We start from the raw sequence: 27,640 nt of genomic DNA, 5'->3' as shown, positions 1-27,640 counted from the left end.
TACAGGGTTGACAGGAACGGGGTCAGAGACAGGGGTGACCTCTACTTGGCCTACGGGAACGCCCTCAACTTGGCCTACGGGAACGCCCTCTACTTGGCCTACGGGAACGCCCTCTACTTGGCCTACGGGAACGCCCTCTACTTGGCCTACGGGAACGCCCTCAACTTGGCCTACGGGAACGCCCTCAACTTGGCCTACGGGAATGCCCTCAACTTGGCCTACGGGAACGCCCTCAACTTGGTCGACAGGGACAGGAACTGGAACGCCCTCAACTTGGTCGACAGGGACAGGAACTGGAACGACCTCAATTTGGTCGACAGGGACAGGAACTGGAACGACCTCAACATGGCCGACAGGAACAGGAACTGGAACGACCTCAACTTGGCCGACAGGAACAGGAACTGGAACGACCTCAACATGGCCGACAGGAACTGGAACGACCTCAACATGGCCGACAGGAACTGGAACGACCTCAACATGGCCGACAGGAACTGGAACGACCTCAACATGGCCGACAGGAACTGGAACGACCTCAACATGGCCGACAGGAACTGGAACGACCTCAACATGGCCGACAGGAACTGGAACGACCTCAACATGGCCGACAAGAACTGGAACGACCTCAACATGGCCGACAGGAACTGGAACGACCTCAACATGGCCGACAGGAACTAGAACGGCCGCAACATGGCCGACAGGGACTGGAACGGCGTCCTTACTGGAGCCGACGGGGACAGGAACGACCTTTAACGGATCGACAGGAGCTGGAACGGCCGCAACATGGCCGACCGGGACTGGAACGGCCGCAACATGGCCGACAGGGACTGGAACGGCCGCAACATGGCCGACAGGGACTGGAACGGCGTCCCCTCCGGAGCTGGCATGACAGCTTACAGCTGCCGAGCTCGACGGGGGAGACGTCGGGCCTGATTGGGTGGGGCTAACAGTCGTCAGACGGACGGTGCCCTCTGACGGGGACAAGGACGGAACTGGGGTCTGGGCAACACACGACTGAACTGGGGTCTGGGCAACACACGACTGATCTGGGGTCTGGGCGACACACGACTGATCTGGGGTCTGGGCAACACACGGCTGATCTGGGGTCTGGGCAACACACGGCTGATCTGGGGTCTGGGCAACACACGGCTGATCTGGGGTCTGGACTAGGTTCGACTGGGCTGGGGCCTGGAGGCGACAGGGCTGCACCAGGGCATGAGCATGGCGAGGCTGAACTGACTGAGAGGTGGGACATGAAGCGGCCGCTGGCTGCAGGCCCGGGAGTTGCAGGGCCTCACGCAGGACAGGCTCCCTCAGGACGAGAGCGGCTGCTTCCGTGAACAGTTGTTCTCTCGCGCCCTGGTCTGCTGCCGAATCGGCGGTGTTCATGAGGTGGGCGAAGAGAAACGCAACCGGAGGAGAGCAGAGGAGGTGGACCCGTCGGGCGACGCTGTCTGGGATGCCTGCTATCAGAGAGACACAGTCAGTCAGAGAATCAAGGGGCTCCTCTGTCGGAGAAGGAGACTGCTCGGTCCCCATGACCGAGACCGCGGGACCCGGAATCCTGGAACCGCGCCGCCGCCGGCGCCGTCCGGAGCAGCTGCGACTGTCCGTCGTTTGGGGCGCTGGGAGCGGTGTGGACCGGACCTCTGTACCGGGACCCGCATGGTGAAACGGGACCGCGGCGTCTGGAGCTTGGGCTGGAGACTGGGGAAAACACGACTGAACTGGAGGTTGAACAGCGCGCGGCTGAACTGGAGACTGAGCAGCGCGCGGCTGAACTGGAGACTGAGCAGCGCGCGGCTGAACTGGGGACTGAGCAGCGCGCGGCTGAACTGGGGACTGAGCAGCGCGCGGCTGAACTGGAGACTGAGCAGCGCGCGGCTGAACTGGAGACTGAGCAGCGCGCGGCTGAACTGGAGACTGAGCAGCGCGCGGCTGAACTGGAGACTGAGCAGCGCGCGGCTGAACTGGAGACTGAGGACCGCGTGAGAGCAGGAAATCCTCCCAGGGAAATAACCATGGAGCTGGGCAGGTTGGTGCAGGCACGACGATCCGACGAGGCGGAGAGGAGGAAACCGAAACCATACTTCCGCGGGAGAGTTATATTTGCCGTAAAAAACAAAGGAAAAACAGTCACTGAGAGTTATATTTGCCGTAAAAAACAAAGGAAAAACAGTCACTGACCTGACCGGAGGCTAAGTGCTGGCTGGGTCCAAGTGTGGCCAGATTGTTCTGTCAGGGACTCGGGCAGGCGGCGGACCCACATGCACAGCACGGAGACGATATTATAATCAACAAAAGGTTTATTCCTCAAGGCACGGTCAGACGGTCCAGGTCAACACAAAAAGGCTCGGCAAAAGTACAGGCAGGGAACAGGCAAAACTCACGGTAAGTAGATAATCCAGGGTCGGGCAGGATACACGATGCAGACAGGAACAAAACACGAGGAACACGAACATTCAGGGGACTCAGGAAACTAGGGACGCTCAACTCAGGGATTCACAAGAAACACGCATACACTCATGGGACTCGAATACGACAATCTGGCAACTGACTACGGGAACAGGAGGTGACTAAATACACGGGTGAGTGATTAACTGATACAGTGCAGGTGAGGGTAACGATCAGGTGGAGCAGGAACAGCTGAGACAAGACAAAACCCGGAAGTCAAACTAAAGCAGGAACAGAAACCAGGAGCCTATCAAAATAAAACAGGAAGTAGTATTACGCGGGACATGGCGTGAAATAAGACAAGCAGGACATGACGTGAAAACAGGGAACAACTAGAAACAAAGACACGGATCATGACACCCTCTGCCTCCCCGGCTTGGGGGGGTTGGGCGGGGCTCAGGAGGAGCTGCGGTCCCTGCCTGGGGCCACATGGACGGCAGGCCGTGTGATGCGGTTGGAGTGTGGGGGGTCCGGTTTTCCGCCCGGGGTACGATGATCGTCTGCCTGGGTGGTCTCTTTTCTGCTGACCCCCACCAATTGCTGGCCTTGTGCTGCAGGCCGCTGTGGTGCCATATGGGGATGAGGTCAGGCCGATGGGGTAGGCCCCGCTCCGCTCGTGTAGGGGTGGTGGACTGGGGGCGGGTCCCCCTCTGGGCGCGGGGGCATCTCCTGGCGGGCTCCCTACGGACCATGGGTCCTCGGGCTCTACTCTTTCAGGCTGACCCTCCCACCGGGGGGAGTGTTTGCCCCTGGTTCTCATGGGGCAGACAGCGTTGACCCCCGGTGGCCCACTCTGGCTGCTGCAGCTCTGCCTGGGGGGCTCTGTGTGGGCGGCTTGGTTCGCAACACCTGCCCTCCTGGAACTGAAGGTGTGTGGGCTCCCTGGCTGCTAGGATTCTTTCCTCTGCTGCTGGATGGGCGTAGTGGCCGAGCCCCTCACATCACCCTGGCTTTCACAAGTGGCATTGTTCATGCACCAACGTCTGCCTCACCCTTTGGGTGAATAATATCAAGCTACAGCCTTACTAACCTTGTAGTGGGACACTTTCCAAATCCAACTGTAGGTATTACTGATACTTATCACTACCAATATCAATAATGTGTGAATATGGAAATTGTGGTGTTGTATGTCATGACTTTGATTAAGTTGTATGGGATATGTATAACAATGCACTGAGTATATATATATATTCTATATATACTCCTCTTGTTAAAGCAAAGCTGTCCATCACAATATGGCATTCAAGATATGCAGTTTGCTAAACTGCTGGACAGAACAAAAAAATAAAAAATAAAATAAAATGAAATAAAAATAAAAATAAAAATAAAAATAAAAATAAAAATAAAAATAAAAATAAAAATAAAAATAAAAATAAATAAATAATTTAAAATGTATCTGAATCAGTGTAGTGAAGTGTTGTTTATAGAAGTATGACCGAGGCTGACCAAGATGTTTACAGGTCAGTCCAACAGTTGTCCTTGAAGGGAGTCACAATAAGGGGAAGAGGATAGATAGAGGCACAGCTGGTGAGCTAGATTGGACCCGGGAAGGGAGGGGTGAGGGAGAAGGGACAGAGTAATACACAGCCAAATTTAATACATTTTAACAATCCATGACTAATTTGTCTAGATCAATACTCCAATCGGTCAGAACTCAGGGCTTCTTCGCCTCTTGTGGGACCATGGGTCACCCATGACATCTCCTCAAGCCTGTCAGACAAGGCTGTCACCATATTCACCAAGTGTTCAGTCTGTCTGCAGATGTTATCCCTCAGTCTCTTGTCTTCCTCCGTACGGGCTGAGATCTTATTAGTCAGTCCTGTAATCCGGGCATCCGAACGGGCTGAGATGTTACAGATCAGTCCTTCAATCCGGGCAATCCTCTGGTGTAATTCCGTCAGCCGAGTAACCATGGCCCCCGTCGGCGTTTGCAGCTCCACAGCCGGTGGACACGCCAATGAGCCGGCCACAGATTTTCCAATCTTTCCAATCTTCCGATAAAGCAGGGCACCACCAAAGCCAATCATGAGTAGCCCAGTTATCAAAGTCCAAAATATGAATAGATCCTCTGCATCCTCGATGGACAGAGGCTCCAGACACAGGGGGCACCAGGAATCCCACGCGTGCCGCACGTAGCCGGAGGCAAAAGTCCCCAAGGGGCAGAGTGGTTCTCCCGGAGATTCTTTCCTTTGTGAAAACATTTTGTCCAATGCGCTGAGTGACCAGTTGATTAGCTCCATGTTCAAAAATGTTATTCCAGAATAGCAGATCAGGGTGCTCAGAAAAGACAAGACAAGGACACTGCAAGCAAAAGCAGAGTGGGAGCAGAGAGAAAACACGTCTGCACTCCTCGAGAGGCGGAAGTAGAAGATTTTGCACATGCAAAATTCAGTTTTTGGACATTCTGGTACATTTATGACTCCCTGGTTCATGTTAAGACACTCCTGGTGTGTTACACTCCCTGGATCCCTTTATCCAATCCGGTTCAAGAACGATCGCTTTTAAATTTCCCAGACTGTCTATGTCTACAGTCTTTAGACCACTCAGAACCATGCTTCTTTGTGTGTGGACACCATTTCACCTCTGACTGCTTTTAAAATGAGGGTATATTTATTACTGGGCTAAGAAGGGCTCTGTTCCTAGAGGACGTGATCCACTTGCTGCTTCCCCAAATGTAAGTACATGCTTGATGCATGATTGATACGTATGTACTCCAGAAGTTTCTTTGTTTATAATCTAGCCTCCCTCCTGTGTAGGGAATGCTAATGACAAGAACAGTTGATGCTAACAGCTACAGCGACAGAGAGAGACAGTGTGCAAGGTGCTGCTACGCAATTTGGATGAATCCAAGTCTCTCTAGTAGTTGTCTGGTTTGAATCGTGTGATATATGGCACCTAGGTCATTCACCTCAGCTCACATATTAGCTTATAGTGCCATGTTAGCTGCTAATGTATTGTTAGTGCAGCATTAGCCGCTAGCGTTAGCCCTCCACATGAAATTCAGTACAACTTGGGTTGGCTGCAACAGTAAGTTGTGAGAGTCAGCTGTGTTTTTTAATTACTACCAAGCCTGTCGTGTGTATGTCGTAGCCCAAGTAGACCTGTGAATTTGAGTTATGGCAAGTTCTATCAAAGTTTAACATTTCGTAGGTGTTGCTTATCTAGTCAGCTACTGTAGCTGTAAATGTGACTACCCAAACGCAAGGAGGTTGCTTCTCAAACTGAAGCTACTGCAGGCTGTGGGCAAACGGCTACCTTATTGAACAGTTGTTGCTCACCGTAGGAGCAAAGGTATGTACATTTAACAGCAGTATGATCATTTGTTGGCCAATAGGCAGTTTTATTTGACAGAGATTTTTGATTTCACATTTGAGTAGTTGTAGTTGAAGTATTCAGGATCTGGTCTATATTATTGTCTATATATTTACTCTGTTCTCTTATATCTTATTTTGATATTTTAGTCTGTTTATGGGTAATTTGTAACTCTGGTGTTATGGTGCAGATTATGTGGAAAATGTGATGGAGACCATCTTTAATAAAGTCCTGCTGGACTCAGGTCGTTATATGGAGGACCTTATTAACATCTCTGTCCTACCGGCAGCCTGACAGAAAGGAGGTCATTAATGCCATGCCAGGATTTAACAAAGTTGAAAACGTGTTTGTTCCAAACACCATTACAACTGATCTAACTACCACTACATATTGTTTACATTTGTGAAGGTTGTGACATACATAGGAAATACTGGACATTTCATCAATCTACTATTCTATTCTATTCTCTATACCTTCTAGAGTGGTGCCAAGGAAAACAGCTGCATCCTCCATCTGCATAGCAGCTGCACTGCTTCCAATCAAAATGCCTTCCTACCTGTTCCACTCCAGAAACTATGCTTTTACCATAACTATGAATTCTATCAATTCATTCCATGGTTTGCACATTGAATTGTGAAGGTAACTTATCCATCATTATAGTGCTGGTGCATTGGTTGACAATAAAGTTGGCTTGTCCCTCAGGAAACACTGCCCTGATCCACAAGACCAGGGAGGTTGTGATAAAAACTTTTAGAACTCCTAGACTCCTAGAATTCCTCAGCACCAGCTGAAAAGACTTATAGGCTAGATACCTGCAACGACTTGAAATACACACAGACATAGTACTGTCAAATTTATGACGAAAAAAACAGTAACTACATTTCTGTTACTTATATATTAGCACTTGATATATCATACACCTTACTAAAAGCAATTAAAAATATGTTAGGTCAATTTGAATTTAGAACCAAAGCTATGTGTGTAAACGTTCCCAGGTAGGTTATGCAGTGATTAAATTGTTTATGAAATTCTGACATACTGATTTATCCCATGTATGTGTAATTGTCCATAATTTGTCTGATATTCTGTATATTAAATGCATTCTGTATTGAATACGCATTTAAACATTCTGGCTCCAGTCCTGGATCATCGACCATACATCACAGTAGGTTTGGCAACTGGTTCAGGTGTTTAGTGGTAAGGTTTATCGAAATTTTTATTTCAAATACCATGTCACATTAATAAAAGTATTAAACACGTGCAAAATCTTGACAGCAACAGTTGCTGTCACACCATGCCTCTGTAGGCATTGACTGTTTCCACATTGGCACTTAAGTACAGACAAATACGGCAAAATATAAGCTGCAGCTGAAGATCCCATTATGGAGAAATTATTTTGACACAGTAGCAGCACGAGAAAGAGAAAAACAACCTGTTAAAATTAGTTTATATTAGTTTATTGAGCTATGCTCCCAAACAAGCTGTATTCGTGTTAGGAATATTCTGTTGTATTAATTCAGGCTGCTTATTGGCAACCATTAGTATTAGCGTTTAAATCAATAAATTAAATTTAAATGTGAAATTGCCAGTGTTAGGGAAATTGTTAGTTCCCTTTGTAAATCTTAAATAAAGCAGACACAATCAGTTAAGACCTTCTTCAGGATTTTACTTGCAAGGAGTGAGCAGTTTACAGCAAAGGCAACTTCCTCTCACTGAAGAGAAGACAAGGATTCAGCTCATAATGTATTGCATTCTGGGAGGTGCATAGTCACAGTACGTGGGAAATATTTCCTGCACAAAGCAAGCATTGGGCTCATCAGATAAGGATGCTACACACCTGTACTCCCTATTTCTAGCAGAGCAGAAGGGAGAAAACTTCAAGGCTATAGCACAGCTAACAAGGCTTGAGCAGATCAGCAAAATAAATTCCAACAATGTTTCAATGATTAAATGCAGTATTTTTCCAACAGCCAGTTAGACGTACCTTGTGCCATTCGAAGTGTAACCACTTCAACTGCCTCACATTCGACTTCAGAGTCAGATTTTGGATCAAACATATGGTTGAACTGCACTACCGGACGAGGTAGCCAGTTTTGCTGTTACAAAGGATTCAGTGACCGTGACTTTTCCCCACGGCGGGTCACGTTTATGCGCTTCCTCAAAGAGGTGTGGCCATCAACTTGGCTTGCAAAATAACAGATTGTTGTGGAGAGCTTAAAACACGTTTTCAGACGGGCCATGTGGATGATTTGCGGTGCTTTTGGCATGAAAAGTTACAGACACCTTAGGGATCATAAAGGTCCAATTATTTTGCGAAAAAAAAGTGTGTGCATGGACCTTTAAAGAACAGTTCTTCACCGTGTTGCTTGATCTGTCGATGTCCTTGCTGAATCCATGAAGTGACTTATCTGTTACTACTGTAGATGGACTCTTTACTTCTGCTGTTTGTCCTGTTGTATTTCTTTTGCTACCAACAGCCTCCCATCTTGTCTTCCTCACACACACACACACACACACACACACACACACACACACACACACACACACACACACACACACACACACACACACACACACACACAGGAATGTGGTCCTTGTCCTGATGAGAGTCAGTGGGCTGTGATTTGTCATCAGCCTCCACACAAAGACTTTCATCAAAGGACAGACCCATCAATTACATTCTGATTACAGTAACCAAGGGTGAGGGATGAGCATGTGTGTGTATGTGTGCATTTGTGTCTACGTTAAGAGGCTTTCAGTTTCATTGGCATAATCAAATGGCACCTTTTCACAAAATTACTAGAAATCTCACACCTGATTTGTTGTGTAGTTTTACCAATGTTCATGACTTGGTTCTATGGTCATTGTTTTCTCTATGAAAATGCATTCAGGCTGTACCAGTGGCTACTGATGCACCCAGAACACACACACATGTACAGACGGCAGTTGATCGTGTGTTTGTTGTTCTGATGTATTAATGGGTAATAAAAGATCCCTTGCTGGGGTTCAAAGTTAGGTTCTGTGTATGCACATAACCGCCACCTATCCTGCTACATACAGTAATATACAACAGACACAGCTGTGCTTCCTTGGAGACATGTTATTGTCTTTATGCAAGCTGCTTTGCAATAGGCTGGGAGCAACTGTGGGGGTATATGTTATTTTGCGTACGTGTCTTATCGGCCGTCTGGTAAGCTCCCCATGGGGGCCTTCATTCTTTTTGATGGTCCCTGTACACAATCAACACCTCATCTGTTCTCTCATATACATTTACTGTACATAGAGAAGCCGCCAAGCCCATCTCTTTTTGTTCCCCCTTTATCTCATTGTGTCCTTTCATTTTTTATTTCACCTTTTTTTTAGCAAGTCATCAGCCCTCTTACTTATTCCTGCCTTCCTCTTTCTACTTTGCTCTCCTCCTTTAACTTAGTAAAGGATGGAAAGCTAAGGAGAGAAATCATGGAGGCAGGCATGGATCATTAGCTATATTTGTCCCCACTTCCTGCAGAAGATGATAGATCTAGCTAATTACCCCATGTTGCCAAGCCTATTGCACACAACAAGCGGCAGTGGCTGTGGCAGAAATCAGCGTATGCTTTGGCACTGACTGCATAGCTGATGCTACATGACTATTCATGAGCCTTGAGTGAAATAAAAGGAGGAAATTTCAGATTCTGCCATGGCTGTGTATGAATGTTGATTGTTCTATAATGATGTATGCTGTCTGTCTTTCTCCATTCATGTAGAAAATGAATATGGAGGTGACGTGGTAAGCCAATCCTTGTCAGCTGAACGTCACTAAGTCACGGTGGAAGCAGAGGTCCAGATCGAAGATCTGTCTCATCCTCAAATCATTTCAGGTAGAGGTTACAAGCACATTCTGCACATTTCATTCAAACATGTTTAAGTGCAGCTAGAAACACTAAACAAGTTAGAAGACAATATTTACTGTATATCACTCTTTGTAAGACTCTTTGTTTTTAATTGTTTAAGCCACATTCAAAATGTACAGATTAAATGAGATCTACTGTACTATAGTAATTTTGACTATGAAATAATTTTGGTCATATGCAGTCAAAACTTAAAGGAGTCAATTGAGGTGGTGATTTTATTTTATCTAATGCTGTTTTTATTTATACAACACTATGTTAAACATAAGCCTATATAGAACAGCTTTTAAAGACTCCTGATATGGAACTTTAAATTAAATGCTGACACACAAGTCGGCTTTGTCCTCTTCCTCAGTGGCGTATTTACTTCATAATGCCACTTTTCAGCAGAATTGCTCTGTTTGTCATTGGTGGATCTTTTCACATTTTGTTTTCATGGACACCTGTGCGTGGCTGTGTAGTTAAATGCACAGACTTGAGTGAAGTTGTGACAAACCGCCAGTTTGTCCCCCGCTGACGGAGCAGCGCCCCGTGGCACTTGGACAATACCCCATCTTCCACACGCCATAACCTCCTAAACTCCGCACACACACCGCCTCATACACAGTACATATACTTGGCGCCATGTAATTGGTTGGTGTTTAGCTGCTCATTTCTGTACTCACGTCTCGAGAGTAGTTGGACTTCCGCATCGTGTCGTCGAAACCAGACAGCAGTGTTACGACCGCTTATGACGACGTTGCGTCTGCACGATGCGCGGAACCATTATTGTTTATCGATTTGGCTCTGTTATGTGTCTTGTGGTATTTGTGTTCCTTATACACAGGAGTTATTATGAAGTGTTGGGGAAAGTGTATTGTTTGGGTTGACTGCTCTTTTTGGGAATATGATGTGTGGGAATTAAGGTGGTCCCAGAATCACCCGGAAAATGGTTCTTCCCGTGAGAAGGGGATGGGCCTGGCCTTTAAAGCGGACACCATTGAGGGGTGAGAGTAGGTTGGAGATTGAGAACAGAGCAAGCGTATGAAGACCTGTTTTTGGTATGGTTTGTGTTTTTTCCTGTCATTCTTTATTTTTTTGTGCCACTGGGTTTTGCTCGGACACCTGTAAATAGTACACTTGGTTTATGTTGTGTACTGGACTTTTGGCTGCTATTAAATACACCATCTGCGAGCAAGTCATCGTCCCGTTTTCTGTGAACATTTTCCACGTCTTGAATGAGCAGAGAATGAGGCTCGTTCACGGCAGTTTGTGTCAGACGTGGTATATGGCAATCCGCAAGGCAGCAGTAGGAGGCAGGAAGCCCAGAACGGGACTGTGGTCACAGGCAAAGGTGGCAGCAGTGACAAAGGATGAGAAGGACTGGGAATCAGTTGGGAGCGCACTTTAGGTAGCTCCCGTCGCCAAAACGGAGAGTGAAATGGTTTCGTTGATGCGCCAGTTTCTGAACGGCCAGGAGCAGAGGGAGGAGCATTATTTGCAGGAGTTCTGTGGTCTACGGGAGTCTATTGGGCAGGCAGCGAGGCTGGACTCCGATGGAGAGAGTCCACGTCTGGAGCTGCCAACGCCAGTTGTGACACGGTTGGAAGGTGATTACAGAGCGGTCCGCCAGGAAGTCTCCCCGGGTGGGCCAGAGCTGAGAGGGCCGCCACAGCACACGGAAACGCTGATGTCCGCTCTCCAACCAGATGACGATATGGAGCATTACCTGCGGCAGTTTGAGCGCCTGGCGAGGACCTGGAGTTGGTCTCAGGAGGAATAAAGTTGGTGTTTGGTTCTACTGCTGACGGGTCTGGCTTTGGAGGCATACCTAGCAATGGATGAGGAGCAGGCGGAGGTGTACGGCGAGCCAAAGGAAGCATTGCTGGAGAAATTCGACATCTCGCCTGAGACCTTAAATACTGACGTGCGTGCATTCTGCAGTTCTTGTCCATCCTGTCAGCTGCACCAGCACCGGGCACCGTTGCACCCTCTCCCTGTGCTTTCAGAGCTGTTCCAGCAAATCGCTATGGACATAGTAGGACCGCTGGGGAGGAACGCTGCGGGACATCGCTACATCCTGGTCATTAGTGACTATGCGACAAGATAGCCGGAAGCGTTTCCACTGCAAGCAGCAATTACCCCACACATCACAAATGATTGAACTGTTCTCCCGGGTAGGAATACGAGAGGAGATCTTGACAGACCAGGGCAACATCGTGTGTGTATGTGTGCATTTGTGTCTACGTTAAGAGGCTTTCAGTTTCATTGGCATAATCAAATGGCACCTTTTCACAAAATTACTAGAAATCTCACACCTGATTTGTTGTGTAGTTTTACCAATGTTCATGACTTGGTTCTATGGTCATTGTTTTCTCTATGAAAATGCATTCAGGCTGTACCAGTGGCTACTGATGCACCCAGAACACACACACATGTACAGACGGCAGTTGATCGTGTGTGCGTGCGTGCGTGTGTTGTTCTGATGAATTAATGGGTAATAAAAGATCCCTTGCTGGGGTTCAAAGTTAGGTTCTGTGTATGCACATAACCGCCACCTATCCTGCTACATACAGTAATATACCTGGAGTTGGTCTCAGGAGGAATAAAGTTGGTGTTTGGTTCTACTGCTGACGGGTCTGGCTTTGGAGGCATACCTAGCAATGGATGAGGAGCAGGCGGAGGTGTACGGCGAGCCAAAGGAAGCATTGCTGGAGAAATTCGACATCTCGCCTGAGACCTTAAATACTGACGTGCGTGCATTCTGCAGGAACGCTGCGGGACATCGCTACATCCTGGTCATTAGTGACTATGCGACAAGATAGCCGGAAGCGTTTCCACTGCAAGCAGCAATTACCCCACACATCACAAATGATTGAACTGTTCTCCCGGGTAGGAATACGAGAGGAGATCTTGACAGACTAGGGCACCATCGTCCCGTTGGGTTTTTCTGTGAACATTTTCCACCTCTCAAATAAGCAGACAAGGCTCATTCACCACAGAAGTCCTGCTCACTTTAGCAGACCAAATATAGAGAGATCATTTGCCAGGTGGTGTTTTGAGTCATTTAGGTAATAATTTTGAAATACTTGGATCTTAATTGGTCTTCAAGGTGCTCACATTGATGATGCCATTTTCCAACATTTGAGATAAAATGAGCATTGTATCCATGTGGAATAGGCACAAGAAGAACATTTTTTTGGCAGTCCAATAAGGAACATGGTGATGGTATTTTGGTTAAAGCTCCAGCTAAAAGCCGTAACAAGGTCAGTTATTATGAACGTTATGGACAAAACTATTTTGTGCTTAATTACAATGTTAAAGGGATAATTCCAAGATGTGTTATAAAAATTTTCCATTTACTTAACCAAAATGTACACAAATGATGATTGTCTAATTCTAGAGAAAACTGAGAAAAGCAGCAGTATTATGTGTTGTGGCTGAAAATGGTCATATCCTACAACAAGCAGAATGCACTGCACACTGACTTGAATTTCACAGTGCAAGCTAAAACAATAAAAGGTCGAATGCATTACTTACTCAGTGCTCATTCGACCCTTCTGCTTTTTTTTGGTTTGTTCATGGCATCCTAAAGCTAGTTTCAAGTGGTTCCTTAGATGGTTTATAAAACAACTGCATTTATAACAGTAGTAACAGTGGTCGCAAGTTAATTTGGCTGCTGCTGTTGAGAGAGCGTCTCCAACATGTTAGGTATGTTTAATGCATTGCGGTGAGAGCAGATTCATTGGTGGCTCAATGTTCCGTACATGGACTTACAGTATGCACATCCAGTTGCAGTGGCAGCGGTATTAAATCTCATTACAGACTTTGTATATTTCAGAAAGTGTTTGAGAATACTTTTAAATGATGCTATTAAAAACAATCACCATCTAATTGATTAGCAACTTTTGTGAGCAAGTCAGAATCTGACTTTCCTACTGCAGCCATAACGTCCACAAACTACGCATCCACCCGCAATGATATTCGCGCCCAGTGTGTTGCTTCAGATGTCGAGCTACAACTACATTTTGAGGTGTATACTACCATCTAGTACATAGAAGTGACTTAAATTTATCCCTTAAGTGCAGTTCCTTATGTCTGAGTTAAGGACTAGCCAATCACATAATTGGCTCCGCCCTGTTTGACTTGATTGACAAACAGTCATTCACCTGAAATGTGGCATTGTGAAATAAATACAACACTGGGGAAAAGGGCCTTAGGCAACAAAATCCGACTTTGGAAAAAGAGATTTGGAAATAAAAACTTCTGGATTTAAATAAAAAGGTAGACATGGCAATCAAGAATATTATGAAAATAATTAAAGCAGATTTTACAATAGAATTAAACATTTAATAATTATAAGTCTAATTAGAAATAGTGATGGGAAGTTCCGTTTTTTCAACTGACTCGGATCTTTAAGTCTCGTGAACGAATCATTTCGAGTCAGTTGTTCATTTCGTTCATTTACAGCAGGTGCCGCTGTGGACGTTGTAATAATGGCCGCGGTTCTCAAACACTATATACTGACCACTAGCAATTCAAACCATATGGAAACCTAGCAAATACGCACCACTTTAACATGACTTATGTCCTGCATCTTCCCTGCCATTGTTGTTTAACAGCGCGACAGTCGCTTTGTAGCAGTAGGAATGAACTGGAGCGCTTGCTGCACGCTACAGAGCCTGCGCGGCTCGGCGGTCACGTGACAAGTGAACGATCGAACGACCCATGGGAACGAGTCCCAAAAGAAGTGTAGTACTTGGTGCTCGCCACAGAGCCTGAGCTGTGAACAATGAACTATGAACGAGAACAAGAACGGCTGGTAAAGTGAAAGTGAAACTTATTTTGACAATTAGTGAGACTTTTAAAGCACAAAGTAACAATAAGTTCCCTAAAATATTTACCTGGTGCATTGGTGCATTTATCTTGGCCAAAACGTGATTTATTATTATTATTATTATTATTATTATTATTATTATTATTATTATTATTATATTTTATGATTGTGGCAGGGTATACCGGACCACAAAATCAACACGTTGATATAATGTTTGCAAGTATTTATTTAAAAACCCACTTTACATTATATACATAATAACACTACACACATCTACAAGAACCAAAGAACACTAATTACTTATGATTTCATGAATAAATAATATATGTCGGCTGTCATGTGACAAATAAATAAACGTCAGAAATCAGACATTGCTCATTTCCTTGTTTATCAGTCCACACAGCACCGTAGCTGAGCCACAGCTGTGACGTGATAAAAGAACAAACGAACGATCCATATGAATCCATAGGAACGAATCAGGACTAGAGCGCTTGCTGCTTTACAGAGCCTGCACAGTTCGACTGTCACGTGACAAAAGAACTAATCCTTGAGGAACGACGCTCAGTTGAGTAAGTCCTGAACGGAACTGAACGAGTCGTTCACAGAGAGGATTCGTTCCTGCACACACACTTGCACATGCACAACGCTTGTTTGATTTCTCAGTGTATATTACAGTAATGAACGAGTTTCGGCAAAAGCGTTCTTTTTGTGCTATTTATATGTTTGATGACATTCCTGTGCCAAATGCAATGAGCAAGACACTAATTATAATACTAATAACTTTTCAAGAAAAACATTATTTTTGCACTGAATCCAGCTATACAATTGTTACTAACATAGAAACAGACGATATTCAGCAGAACAATAATTCCATTTATAATACGCTGAACACATTTTCAAAGAGGGTCTTTCATAAGAATTAATCTTTGTGATTATTTATCAGAATCAGAAAAAAAGCCTTATTGCCAGGTCCTGTAGAGAGCACTTTACAGAACTTGGAATTTGACTTGACGTGTTGGCGGGTGGTGCATGTCAACAAAAAAAAAAAAATCACTGTATGTGAAACACTTTCAACTTAGTGGTATTACATATATTCCTTCCTGGGTCATAGTTACTTCAGTTTGAAGGGTTATTTTTTGCTTATGTAAAAGATAAAGATTGTTTATTTAATTTTCCTAATTAACATAATTATGAGTTGGTGATATGGTGATGGTTTTCATCAGTCAGTTATTTTCTTGTTGAAACTGATGATTTTGTTCGAAGGCAGAATGTTTGTAATAGGGAGTTTGGTGTGTGCATGACTCTTTGGTTATACATCTGGGGCCTTAATGCCATTGATTCAGGGTCTAATTGATACACAGATGGAGAAGGAGTGAGACTCACCTAATCCCCAATAAGCAGGCTAACCTTCATTACAACCATGACATTTTCCCATGGGGTGCTAAGACAGAAAGAAAAAGGCAGACAGAATATGAACGGTTCCCCAGCTTATGGCAATACATACCAGAAACGCACACAATTCTTGTCTCCAAGTCTCACAACGATCCCTTAGGGAGAGAAGTGGCGGCGACAAGAATTTTCCAGCTGTGCTTACTGTTGTTGTTGTTGTTGTTGTTGTCCCTTCAAAGAGAGTCCCTTTGGATTGAGACTGACAGCTTCAGATAGGCAGCATTCGTGTGTGTGCATGTATACTTCTGGTAAACATGGATTTAAAGAAGAGTGTAATATAGTCTACTTTAAATATTCTGTTTTGTTTTTTTAGGGAAGCTTTTTTGTCTTGTTCTTAATGTGTCATGTGTCATTGATTCATTGCAATGGATATAATTTTCAAGGCATCTTCAAATAGAATTGTTATGGTAGGTTGGAGGAAACTAGTCAAAGCAATTCATCGTAATCACCGGCAGCCTTAGCCAATGGAAAAATGTTTAAAAAATCCATTTATAATTTAAAACCTGCCATTTGTTTAGAGCAATAGACATACCGTAAACAGTGCATAAACTAAGTATTCTTAAATCCAGCAGTATTGTTAGTCCAGCAAGTGATCTCCAATGCAGTAGAAATTTCTCAAAGCCTATATTTTAATGGAAGGAAAGCTGACCTAATTATGATAAATTCTGTTTTGCAGAACAAAAGAGGCCTTTTTTCTTGTTAAACACAACCGTAAATCCTTTGTTGCCAGATGTGTTTTTCAGCTGAAAGCTATTTTTTCATGAACAACGTTGTGCTGACGAACTGTCAAGACAGCGACAACCTGTGGATTTTCAATGTAATTCTCTACATGTTCCTTCACGGAATCAAAATTGACGCTCTGGCAAGCCTCATAACTCTGGGTGATGCCTTTTACTTTTAAAGAGACCTTCCTTCCTTTGGTCTGGTAGGCATAACTGTGGGTCCTGCTGAAACAAATTCTTTAATAGAATTAGAATTCAGCTCATCAGTCAATTCCCCAATTCCAATTTTGCCTCCCCCGGTTTGCTTGTATATTTGTATATCGGCTGTTGGTGTCATAATACAAATCTCTGCGCTTGAGCTGTTCCATATGTTTGTACAGCTTCAGTCTGGTGTGTCCTGTTGTAAATGCTGCAATATACACATTATCTGTTTTGTTTGGTTGGGGTATAGTCTTGTCATTGCCACTATACTGGATTCGAGCTGTGTGCTCGTTGAGAAATTATAAGTAATTAAGTAAAAAAGGTTTGTGTCATATTTGGCTTCTGGGCAAACTCTCCCATAGGCTCAGCACAACTTCGGCAAAGAGTGAAAATGAGCCTTCCACTGCTGGATCTGAAGGGTAGAACAAGGAAAAAGATACCACGTGGGGGTTTACGGCCTCATCAGCAGCTGCAGAATATCTCAAAACAACAAGACAGATGTGCCCACCATACAACGCATCACACGGTGACAGAGGTTCAGGAGCTTTATAGCTTTGCATGAAAGCTTTCACACCTGGGTGGGAGCCTTTCAATAGATTCCAGTCGTGTTCACACATCACCACAAGCTTGACTCTGTACACCGTCTGCAGCTTACTCAATTGGTCCAATGTGTCCTTCTGCATTTCCTCAAAGGTCTTGCCTATTAACGGATGAATGCTATGTCCAGCGAAACATTCTAGACATTCTAGACGTCAGAAACCCGTGGAGAAAGCAGACAAAAAGACATTCTTTTCACTGTCTGCCTCATTAAACCAATCCACATGAAACGGCCCTATGCTTTTCTAGACAACGTTTAAAGCATGCTGGATGAAACCCCTAAGATTGGCCTTTACATATTTAAGCCACTGAATGCTGCAGTTTGAACCCCTCTTTTGTGATATCTGTACTCATAAGGGCACGGGATGGCCAGTGTTCTCTTTGAGAAAGTTTGTACTGTACACATACATGCATGCTGACGCTATGGTGGCATGCATAAAAGGGTCCAGGCCGGTCTATTTAATAAACATGGCTCTGAAAATCAAACAGGCTTCTCTGAAAATTGCTGTTTCATTTCTGCAGTAAAATCAAATGTGACAGACGGTGCTGTACCAACTCAAAAACTCCTCATGCTTTTGACTACTCATCTGATCAACGCTGTAGCACCAGAAACACCAGGATAAGGCCCTACATAATCCAGATTCCTATCTGAACTGAATTTGTAAGGGAATTGACCTTTCACCTGATCCTCAAAACCCAGAGCTGTGGGTAGCGAGGCCAGAGGGAACGGGAGGAATGCCACTGAATTGATGAATCTGAGATCATAATAAGGATCAGTGAACAACACAAGCTTTGACCCTTGCAGGACACGTTTAGGCTTCAAGCCCAGAGAAATCATAGCTCTCACTATGATATGACCATCAAGCCACCTTGAATTATGCACTAGAAACACAGCACTCTTGTACTTGGGCCTATGGAATCTCTGCACAAATTTAAGAACACAGTCACCGCCCTAGGACTCCCAGGTGTCCCCATCATCACTTTGCACACTTACATAGAAAGGCACATGCACACATGTACTGGGTAAGTTTCAAAAACTCGCTGGAATTTTTTCATGGACACATCAGGCTGGGGGAGAATGGGGGATAGATAAAGGTTGGAGAGCAGACGGTGAGACTAGTCTTGGGGGGGTTGTAGGGTAGGGGAATGTTTGTAGTTGTATGACCGAGGCCAACCAAGATGTTTACAGATCAGTCCAATAGTAGTCCTTGAAGGGAGTCAAAATAAGGGAAAGAAGAAAGAGGCACAGCTGGTAGGCTCGATTGGACCGAGGAAGGGGAGAGGGACATAATTAATACAGCCAATGTAATGCATTTGGATCTATGACTTCTTTGTCTTGATCAATAATTTGATCAGTCATGACATCTCCTCAAGCCTGACAGACAAGGCTAACACCGATCTCACCAAGTGTTCAATATGTCTGTGAAAGTTTCCCATCTGTCTTCTTTTTTCACCCAGATGGGCTAAGATAAGGCGGCCGCAGATTTTCCAATCTTCCGATAAAGCAGGGCACCACCAAAGCCAATTATGGGTAGCCCTGGTATTAAAGTCCTCTGCATGCCTCTGCATCCTCGATGGACAGTGTCTCCAGACACTAGTGATTATATGACTTGGGAGGAACGAGCCCTCTCAGTGAACAACTCATTCAGTTCCATGCAGTACCTTCTCTCGTCACATGGCAGCAGCAGCTTAAGCTCAGTTAGCAGGACAGGAAACAGAAATGATTCTTTCAGGCCTTACTAAACTGAGGATTCTTACTCAAGGATTTGTTCTTTTGTCACGTGACAGCCAGGTCGCACAGGCTCTGTAGCAAGCGCTCCAGTTTGTTCCTGATTCATCCATATGGATCTTTAAAGAACGTTTGTTCGCTTGTTCTTTTGTTCTTTTATCATGTGACCACTACCAAGCGACTGTTGCAATGTTAAACATCAATAGCAGGGAAGATGCAGGACATAGGTCACGTTAGTGTGGTGTGTCCGAGTCAGTTGAAAGATCCATACTTCCCATCTCTTCCAGACACACGGGGCACCAGGAAATCCCAAACAGAGCTGTGAATGATAAACGAGAATAATGAACTAAAGTGCGCAGCCCGAGCTGCCTTTCACATGACGGATGGTAGAGCACAATTGAAAGTAAAACTTATTTTGACAATTTGTGGTTGTTGTTATTATTATTTTATTTTATGATTGTGGTAGAGTATACAGTACCACAAAATCAACATGTTGATATAATGTTTAAAAGTATTGATTTACAAACATACTTTACATTATATATACCAGAAAACTACACACATCTACAAGAATCAAAGACCACTAATTCATTATGATTCCATGAATAAATAATGTATGGCTGTCAGGTGAAAATTAAAAAAATCGTCAGAAATCAGACATCATTCATTTTCTTTCTTTATCAGTCCACACAGCCCCTTAGCTGAGCCACAGCTGTGACGTGATAAAAGAACGAACGGACGATCCGTAGGAACGAATCAGGAACGAACTGGAGTGCTTGCTGCTTGTGCTCCTTGCTATTGTTTTAACACATTTATGCTAATCTATCTTTAAGAAAAACCCAAACTAAAAAGCGGCAGAGACTTTACACTTACCTTATTAACATATGCGTTGTTCTGATCGCTCCGGTGCGATAAAGTTGCGCTTGAAAAATAATTCACATCATTATTTTGTTTCAGAAATACCCAGTTTTCACAGTTTTCGTTAGTCAGCGAGTAAACTCTTTTTTTAGTTAATTCAAAAAGTCTCCGCAGAGTCTTTCGCCTTCACTAAACATCAAGCATTGCATTGTTTGACCAAAGCTGTAATCAGAAAACATTTATGTCTCATCAGAGAAAGACAGCGTCCTGCTCTGATCACTCCGGTGCAGTAAAGTTGCGTTTGAAAAATTAAAAAATTAAAAATAATTTTATTTTGTTTCAGAAAGACAGCATAGTCAAAGTTTTCTTTTTTTTTTTTTTTTTTTTTTCTTTTTCTTCTCTTTTTTCTCTTACTGTACTTACAGTTGGGAAAGATGTGCACTGCACGTTTCACTATTTCATCTAAAAGCTGTTGGTAAAGGTCTGTTAGGGATTAGTTAACCCTCCTACTATAGCAAGGCGCTATTTCTGATACGGCTACTGATGTCTCCTCTTTTTCTCTTCTCCCTTTTGTATCAGTCTTTTTTTACTCTGTGTAGATCACAGTACTATATGTAACCTCCAAATAAAGCCACAATAAAGGAAACATTAGAGTTAAAAACATTTTCAGACCACTTATCCCACCCCTGGTGTATTTGTACACTATAAAGGGCCTTGTCAGTGCCAGGTATTTAAGGTAATGCGTTGACACTGCATTCATTGCTGTAGTATGTATGTTGCATGTTGCATGTACTGAACTCCTTTTATGTAGTCCTTTAAGCTGTATGTGTGTTAGGCCGGATCCCTGGTTCACTAACTAATGCTGGAGGCTGAAGGAATATGTTGGGGGGGGCATTTAGCTTACAGTAGGTCGCAGTATATGTTTTTTTTTTTTTTTTTTTTTTTCTTGTTCAATTCAATTCAATTCAATTTTATTTATATAGCGCCAAATCACAACAAAGTTATTTCAAGGCACTTTACAAAGTAAGGTTTAAAACCTCACACAACTAAACCCAACAAATCCCACATACAGCAAGCATTTAATTTGATAGCAACAGTGGAGAGGAAAAACTCCCTCTCTAACGAGGAAGAAACCTCCAGCAGAACCAGACTGGATGTGGGCGGCCATCTGCCTCGACCGGTTGGGGTGAGAGGATAGAGAGATAGAAAAGCACAGCAACAGCAACAAGCAACAACAAGCAACAACAGAGCACAGGCAGGATGGTAGGACCAGGGACTGGATGCAGGCAGGATGGTTGGATCCGCAGCTGCCCATCACAGACACCAAACTTTGAGTCCAATGATATCTGTGGGTAAGGACAGAGAGGGAGAAAGAGTGGGGGTGGGGGGGGGGGGAGAGAAGCACAACTACTGGACAGAAAGAGACAAGGTTAGTTAAACATGGGACAATGATGGGAGGTTATGGGACAGAGGAGGTAGAAGGAAACAAAGTCCCCCAGCAGTCTATGTCTATTGCAGCTTAACTAAGAGATGGTTCCTGTGACTAACAATAATTGCCAGTGACCTGAACCATCTCTAACTATAAGCTTTATCAAAAAGGAAGGTTTTAAGCCTAATCTTAAAGGTGGAGAGTGTGTCAGCTTCTCGAACCTGAAGAGGGAGCTGGTTCCAGAGGAGAGGAGCTTGGTAGCTAAAAGCTCTGCCCCCTGTTCTACATTTAAACACTCTAGGAACCGCAAGTAGCCCAGCGCTCTGAGAACGAAGTGTTCTGCTGGGAGCATAAGGAACTATAAGGTCTTTAAGATAAGAAGGAGCTTTATCATTGAGTACTTTGTATGTGAGTAGGAGAATTTTAAATTCTATCCTACATTTTACAGGCAGCCAGTGCAGAGAAGCTAATGTAGGAGAAATGTGATCTCTCTTTCTAAGTCCTGTCAGAACTCTGGCTGCAGCATTTTGAATGAGCTGTAGGCTTTTTAAGGAGCTGTTAGGACATCCTATGAGTAAGGAGTTACAGTAGTCCAGCCTAGAGGTAACAAATGCATGGATCAGTTTCTCTGCATCGCTCTGAGAGAGGATGCTTCTGATTTTAACTATATTTCTAAGGTGGAAGTAGGCGGTTCTGGAGATTTGTTTAATGTATGATGTAAAAGAGAGATCCTGGTCAAACATGACACCAAGGTTCCTCACAGTAGAATCTGAAGCTAATGTTATGCCAGCCAGGGTGGCTATCTGACTCAATAGTGTCTCTCTCAGATTTTTAGGCCCAACAATAAGAATCTCGGTTTTATCTGAGTTTAGTTGAAGGAAGTTTTGGGACATCCAGGATTTGATGTCTTTTAAACAACCCTGAATTTTGACTAGTTGATCTGTTTCATTTGGTTCCAAGGACATGTATAGCTGAGTATCATCTGCGTAAAAATGAAAATTAATAGAATGCTTTCTAATAATCTCACCTAGAGGAGACATGTATAAGCTAAACAGAATTGGACCCAGCACAGAACCCTGTGGAACTCCATAGCTAATCCTTGTGCGTGTGGAGAATTTATCATTAACATGAACAAACTGGAATCTGTTCAACAAATAGGATTTAAACCATCCCAATGCTGTTCCATTAATCCCGATTCTATGTTCTAGTGTCTGTAATAGAATGTGATGATCAATTGTATCAAATGCAGCACTAAGATCTAACAGGACAAGGACAGAAACTAGACCATTGTCCGAAGCTAATAGAAGATCATTAGTGACTCTAACCAGAGCTGTTTCTGTGCTATGATGTTTTCTAAATCCTGACTGAAAATCTTCATACAGGTTATTCCCACTAACGTGGTCAGATAATTGTTTAGCCACGATTTTTTCCAGAATCTTGGAAATAAAGGGTAAATTTGAAATGGGCCTATAGTTGGCTAGTTGTCCAGGGTCAAGGGTTGGTTTTTTCAATAGAGGTTTGACCACAGCCACCTTAAAAGCCTGTGGTACATAGCCTAGTTGTAAAGATTGGTTGATTTGATTTAATATGGATGAGCTGATTAAAGGTAGAACTTCTTTGAGCAATCTGGTTGGGATTGGATCTAAAAGACAAGTGGACGACTTGGAAGAGTTAATTATTGAGGTTAACTCCATATGTCTGTCTAGGTAAGACAGAGGATTTAATAAATTTAAAGTTGATGGATCTAGACAGTGCTTTCTGTCATTTGGAAGAAGTCGCTGCTGAATGTTTTTTCTAATGATGATAATTTTATTAGTAAAGTAGTTCATAAAGTCATTGCTGCTGAGATTTAAGGGGATAGTAGACTCAATACAGCTATGACTCTTTGTCAGCCTGGCTACAGTGCTGAAAAGAAACCTGGGGTTGTTTTTGTTTTCCTCAATTAGGGAGGAATAATATGTTTTTCTAGCAGCACAAAGTGCTTTTTTATATTTCATTAGACTGTCCTTCCATGCAATGCAGTTTACATTTATTTTGTTGGAACGCCACTGTCTTTCTAGTTGTCTAGTCCTTTGCTTTAGACTGCGGATGTCTGAGTTATACCACGGAGCTAACCTCCTCTGATTTGCTGTCTTCTTCTTCAGAGGAGCCACTGTGTCTAACATTGTACGTAGAGAAGCTGCAGCATCATCTACAAGACAGTCAACCTGTTCATAAGGATTAAGGTGACTGTTCTAAAACTGTTCTAAAACATTGTGTGACTGTTCCACAATGTTCTGTCCAGCAGTTTAGCAAGCAGCATATATTACGCTGAATGCCACATTGTGATGGACAGCTTGCTTTGACAAGAAGAGTATATATAGAATATATATACTCTTCCTGATTTATGGTTTATTTAATGGTTTATTTAGCTAATCCAAAATGTGTGTGATGTTGCTGTGTTGGTGGACAGGTTAGGTTTCTGCTTTAGGGTGTGTATGCGGGAGGGGGGGGTTTAAGGGGTGGAACCAGCTGCTGAAACCAAGCAAATCTGTTAAGTAAACAATCGGAGCAAAAAAAAATAAATAAATAATTAAGAAGCATGGATGTACCTTAGGCTAACACATTCATAACTAAACAATTTTTGTACTGTGGTTTACCTTGGAGATTAATACTAATACCAATAATAGTGCTAAGGTATGTGCACATACTAATACAAACATATACATACAATATACATACATATGTGCATTATTATACATATCCCATACTACTTAATAAAAGTCATGACATACAACACCACAAATTCCATATTCACACATTATTCATATTGGTAGTGATAAGTATCAATAATACTTACAGTTGGATTTGGAAAGTGTCCCACTACAAGGTTAGTAAGGCTGTAGCTTAACATTATTCACCCAAAGGGTGAGGCAGACGTTGGTGCATGAACAATGCCACTTGTGGAAGCCAGGGTGATGTGAGGGGCTCCGCCCCTACGCCCATCCAGCAAGCAGAGGAAAGAATCCTAGCAGCCAGGGAGCCCACACACCTTCAGTTCCAGGAGGGCAGGTGTTGCAACCCAAGCCGCCCACACAGAGCCCCCCAGGCAGAGCTGCAGCAGCCACAGAGACAGCACCCGAGGCCAGAGTGGGCCACCGGGGGTCAATGCTGTCCGCCCCATGAGAACCAGGGGCAAACACTCCCCCTGGCGGGAGGGCGGGCCTGAGAGAGTAGAGCCCGAGGACCCACGGTCCGTAGGGAGCCCGCCAGAAGATGCCCCCGCACCCAGAGTGGGGCCCGCCCCCAGTCCACCACCCCCACATGGGCGGAGCGGGGCCTACCCCATCGGCCCGACCTCATCCCCTGGCGCTACAGCGGCCTGCAGCACAAGGCCAGCAATTGGTGGGGTCAGCAGAAAAGAGACCACCCAGGCAGACGATCATCGTACCCCGGGCGAAAAACCGGACCCCCCACACTTCAACCGCACCACACGCATACCAACTCACACAAACACAGACGCATACACCCACCCACATGTGCAACACACATCATCACATCAACACACACACACACCATAGACTCTCTCACAACAAACTAGTCAATCATACGTGAACCAATGCACTCTCAGATACATTCTCGCACCCACACCATTCGCTTGATCACATTCGTGGGGAGGGTAGGTCTCCGGCCTGCCGTCCATGTGGCCCCAGGCAGGGACCGCAGCTCCTCCCGAGCCCCGACCAACCCCCCCAACCCGGGGGAAGCAGAGGGCAGCAGAAAAAGGTCCCCCAGAACCCTGCAACCCAGCTTGGACGTAAGTGTGTGGAACTAAAGTGCACTGAAGGTGGGTGACACCTCCAGGAGCACAACCGCTGGCTGACGGTGTGTCCCCCGGACAGTGCCCCCCCTCGCCCTAAATGTCTTTTTGCAGTTAAAACTGGGTGGTGATCTCTCCATCAGGGCCAGTGGCCGAGGCCACAACTGGCCTCAGCCCCAGGCCCCAGTGAAAGAGCCCACCGCCGGCCCTAAATGTATGTGTATGTAGCTAAGTATGAGGAACTTTGGGAGATACCCAATTCTCCGGGGGGTCTAGCAGACAGAGCCATCAATGGGAAGGCTCCGTCTACTGGCCCCCCCGGAAGGAGCCCCCAGATTCCTGGACAAGTGTGTATGACTAATGCAATTAAAACTGCAGAGCATCCCACTTGGAAGGGACGGAACCACTTCCCAGTAGCCCCGGTCCCTCCATCAGCAGGACACCCCTTGCAGACCTAAGTGGATGAATGCGGAGAAATGTAGTTGGGAAGCAGAGCGCCAGGGTCCGCAAAGCCAGGTTCCCGACTGGCTCTGCTACCTATCCCACCACCCCCCACAACCCCCAGCCAGGAAGGGACAGCCGGGACCCAGGAACCGCAGTACTACTGCCCAGGCGCCACACGCAGCACAGCCAGAGCCATCCTCACCCTTCTTTCACACTTACCCATTCTCTCGCTCAAGTATGCCCATGCTCGCCCCGTGTAGTGTGACACTCAAACCCACACACATACTCTGCGGTTGTGCATTGAGGGCCAGCCTCCGCCCAGGGCCCAATGAAGGTTCTAGCCTGAGTAGTACGCCAACCCCCCCTGCAACAGGCCCGAGCAGTTACCAGAGGGCGTCGGACCGCTAGGGCAGGCAGCGCCCCACCCGAGCAGGGGCAGCGCCCCAGGGGAGAGACACCCCTCCGGGCACAGGCAGGCACCCCCAGAGGGAGTCCCCCGGACGCAGGTCACCCAGGTCTCCACCCCCAGGTCCGCCCCCGCACACCGGCAGGGAGGCCCGCCTCCAGCTAACCGGAGACAGGCACACGCCAACCCTCAAAATGGTCCCACCCCGGCACAGGGCCGCCAGTCTCAGCAGTCACCACACCCCCGCCGCAGGGGACCCATGCGGCCAGCCCAGAGTCCACCAACCCGTTGTCCCGGTTCCTTAGGCAGGCAGGCACCACCAACCACCAGTCACCCCCCCACCACTGTGCCAGACATGACGCAGCACCCGAGCCCCACGCATCCTTACCTGGAAATGGAATCAATCAGAGTATAGTTTTGGTCATTGATTTGATGAAGCAGACAATGTGTCTAAGGTGGTATAATCTAACAAGCTGTTCAGGTATTGAGTAATGCTTAATTTTTTTTTAGTTTTCCAGTTCATGAGGATGATCTTCTTTGCGACACAGAGGGCAGAAAGAAGTGTGTGTGATGAGTTTGTCTCTAGATCAAGCCCACTTAGATCTCCTAGAAGACAAAGTGCAGGGGCTGCTGGGATTGGACAGCTTAACTGGGTTGACAGGTGTTCACATACTCTTTGCCAAAATTGCTGCACAGGTGAACATGACCAGAATGCATGTAGGAATCTATCTGCTGTGTTATCTGTACAGTGAGGGCAAATATTTGAGTTTGTGAGACCCATTTGGAACATCCTTTGTCCTGTATAGTGAGTTCTATGAAGAATTTTGTATTGTATTAGTTGTAAATTTGTATTTTTTGTCATTCTGAATAAATTAGAACATATGTTATTCCAGAACGTGTAATTAGTGGTGATATTGAGATCAGCTTCCCATTTAGAGATCGGAAGGCTCACTGTCTGGTCTACATTGGAAATTAAGATATAGATTTTGGATACTGTCCTTTTCCCTGATATATCAATAAATCGCTCTATTACTGGTGGTGGTTGCATGTGGATGGCAGTATTCTTACTTTTTGCATTAAGTATTGACTTTAGTTGTTGGTATTCTAAGAAATTGGCACTAGTGATTTCATAGTGAGACACTAGTTCTTCAAAAGAGGTAAACTTGTCTCTTGTGAAAACATGTTTCAGATGTGTTATCCCTTTGATATGCCAAGTTGGAAAGTGTATTGCCTTTTTGTTTTGTATGATGTCTGGATTGTTCCAGAGAGGTGTGTTTTGGCAAAGAGTAAGCGAAGACCCATTGATTTTAAGAAACCCCCACCAGGCTTGCAGAGATGCTTTTATGCTAATGTTCTGGTAACAACTATGATGTTTGATTTTGGTGCTGATAAAGGGCAGATCTGCAACTTTAATATTTCCACAAAATGTTTGTTCAATGTCTATCCAGGAGGAGTCTGCTGGCATGGGTTTTATCCATTTGTGGACATGGTTCAGTCTATTGGCAAGAAAATAGTGGTGGAAGTTAGGTAGTTCTAG

At 44.9% G+C, this 27,640-nt stretch overlaps 1 protein-coding gene across 25 annotated transcripts in view; it reads left to right on the top strand.

The window, feature by feature from the left end:
• The window catches only part of myt1lb (myelin transcription factor 1-like, b), a 227,492-nt gene that overhangs the window by 81,687 nt on the left and 118,165 nt on the right, over window positions 1-27,640 (top strand). For 22 of the 25 annotated variants that reach the window (XM_055505625.1, XM_029138621.3, XM_055505621.1 and 19 more), the window contains one exon: window positions 9,510-9,623. The exons of the other annotated variants lie outside the window; for them this stretch is intronic. The gene's annotated coding sequence lies outside the window, so the exon portion shown is untranslated. The remainder of the gene's footprint in view (window positions 1-9,509; window positions 9,624-27,640) is intronic. 25 annotated transcript variants of the gene reach the window in all.

Source organism: Betta splendens, chromosome 22 (assembly GCF_900634795.4).
Source record: "Betta splendens chromosome 22, fBetSpl5.4, whole genome shotgun sequence".
Lineage (NCBI taxonomy): Eukaryota > Metazoa > Chordata > Actinopteri > Anabantiformes > Osphronemidae > Betta > Betta splendens.
This window is presented reverse-complemented; position numbering and strand designations above follow the sequence as displayed.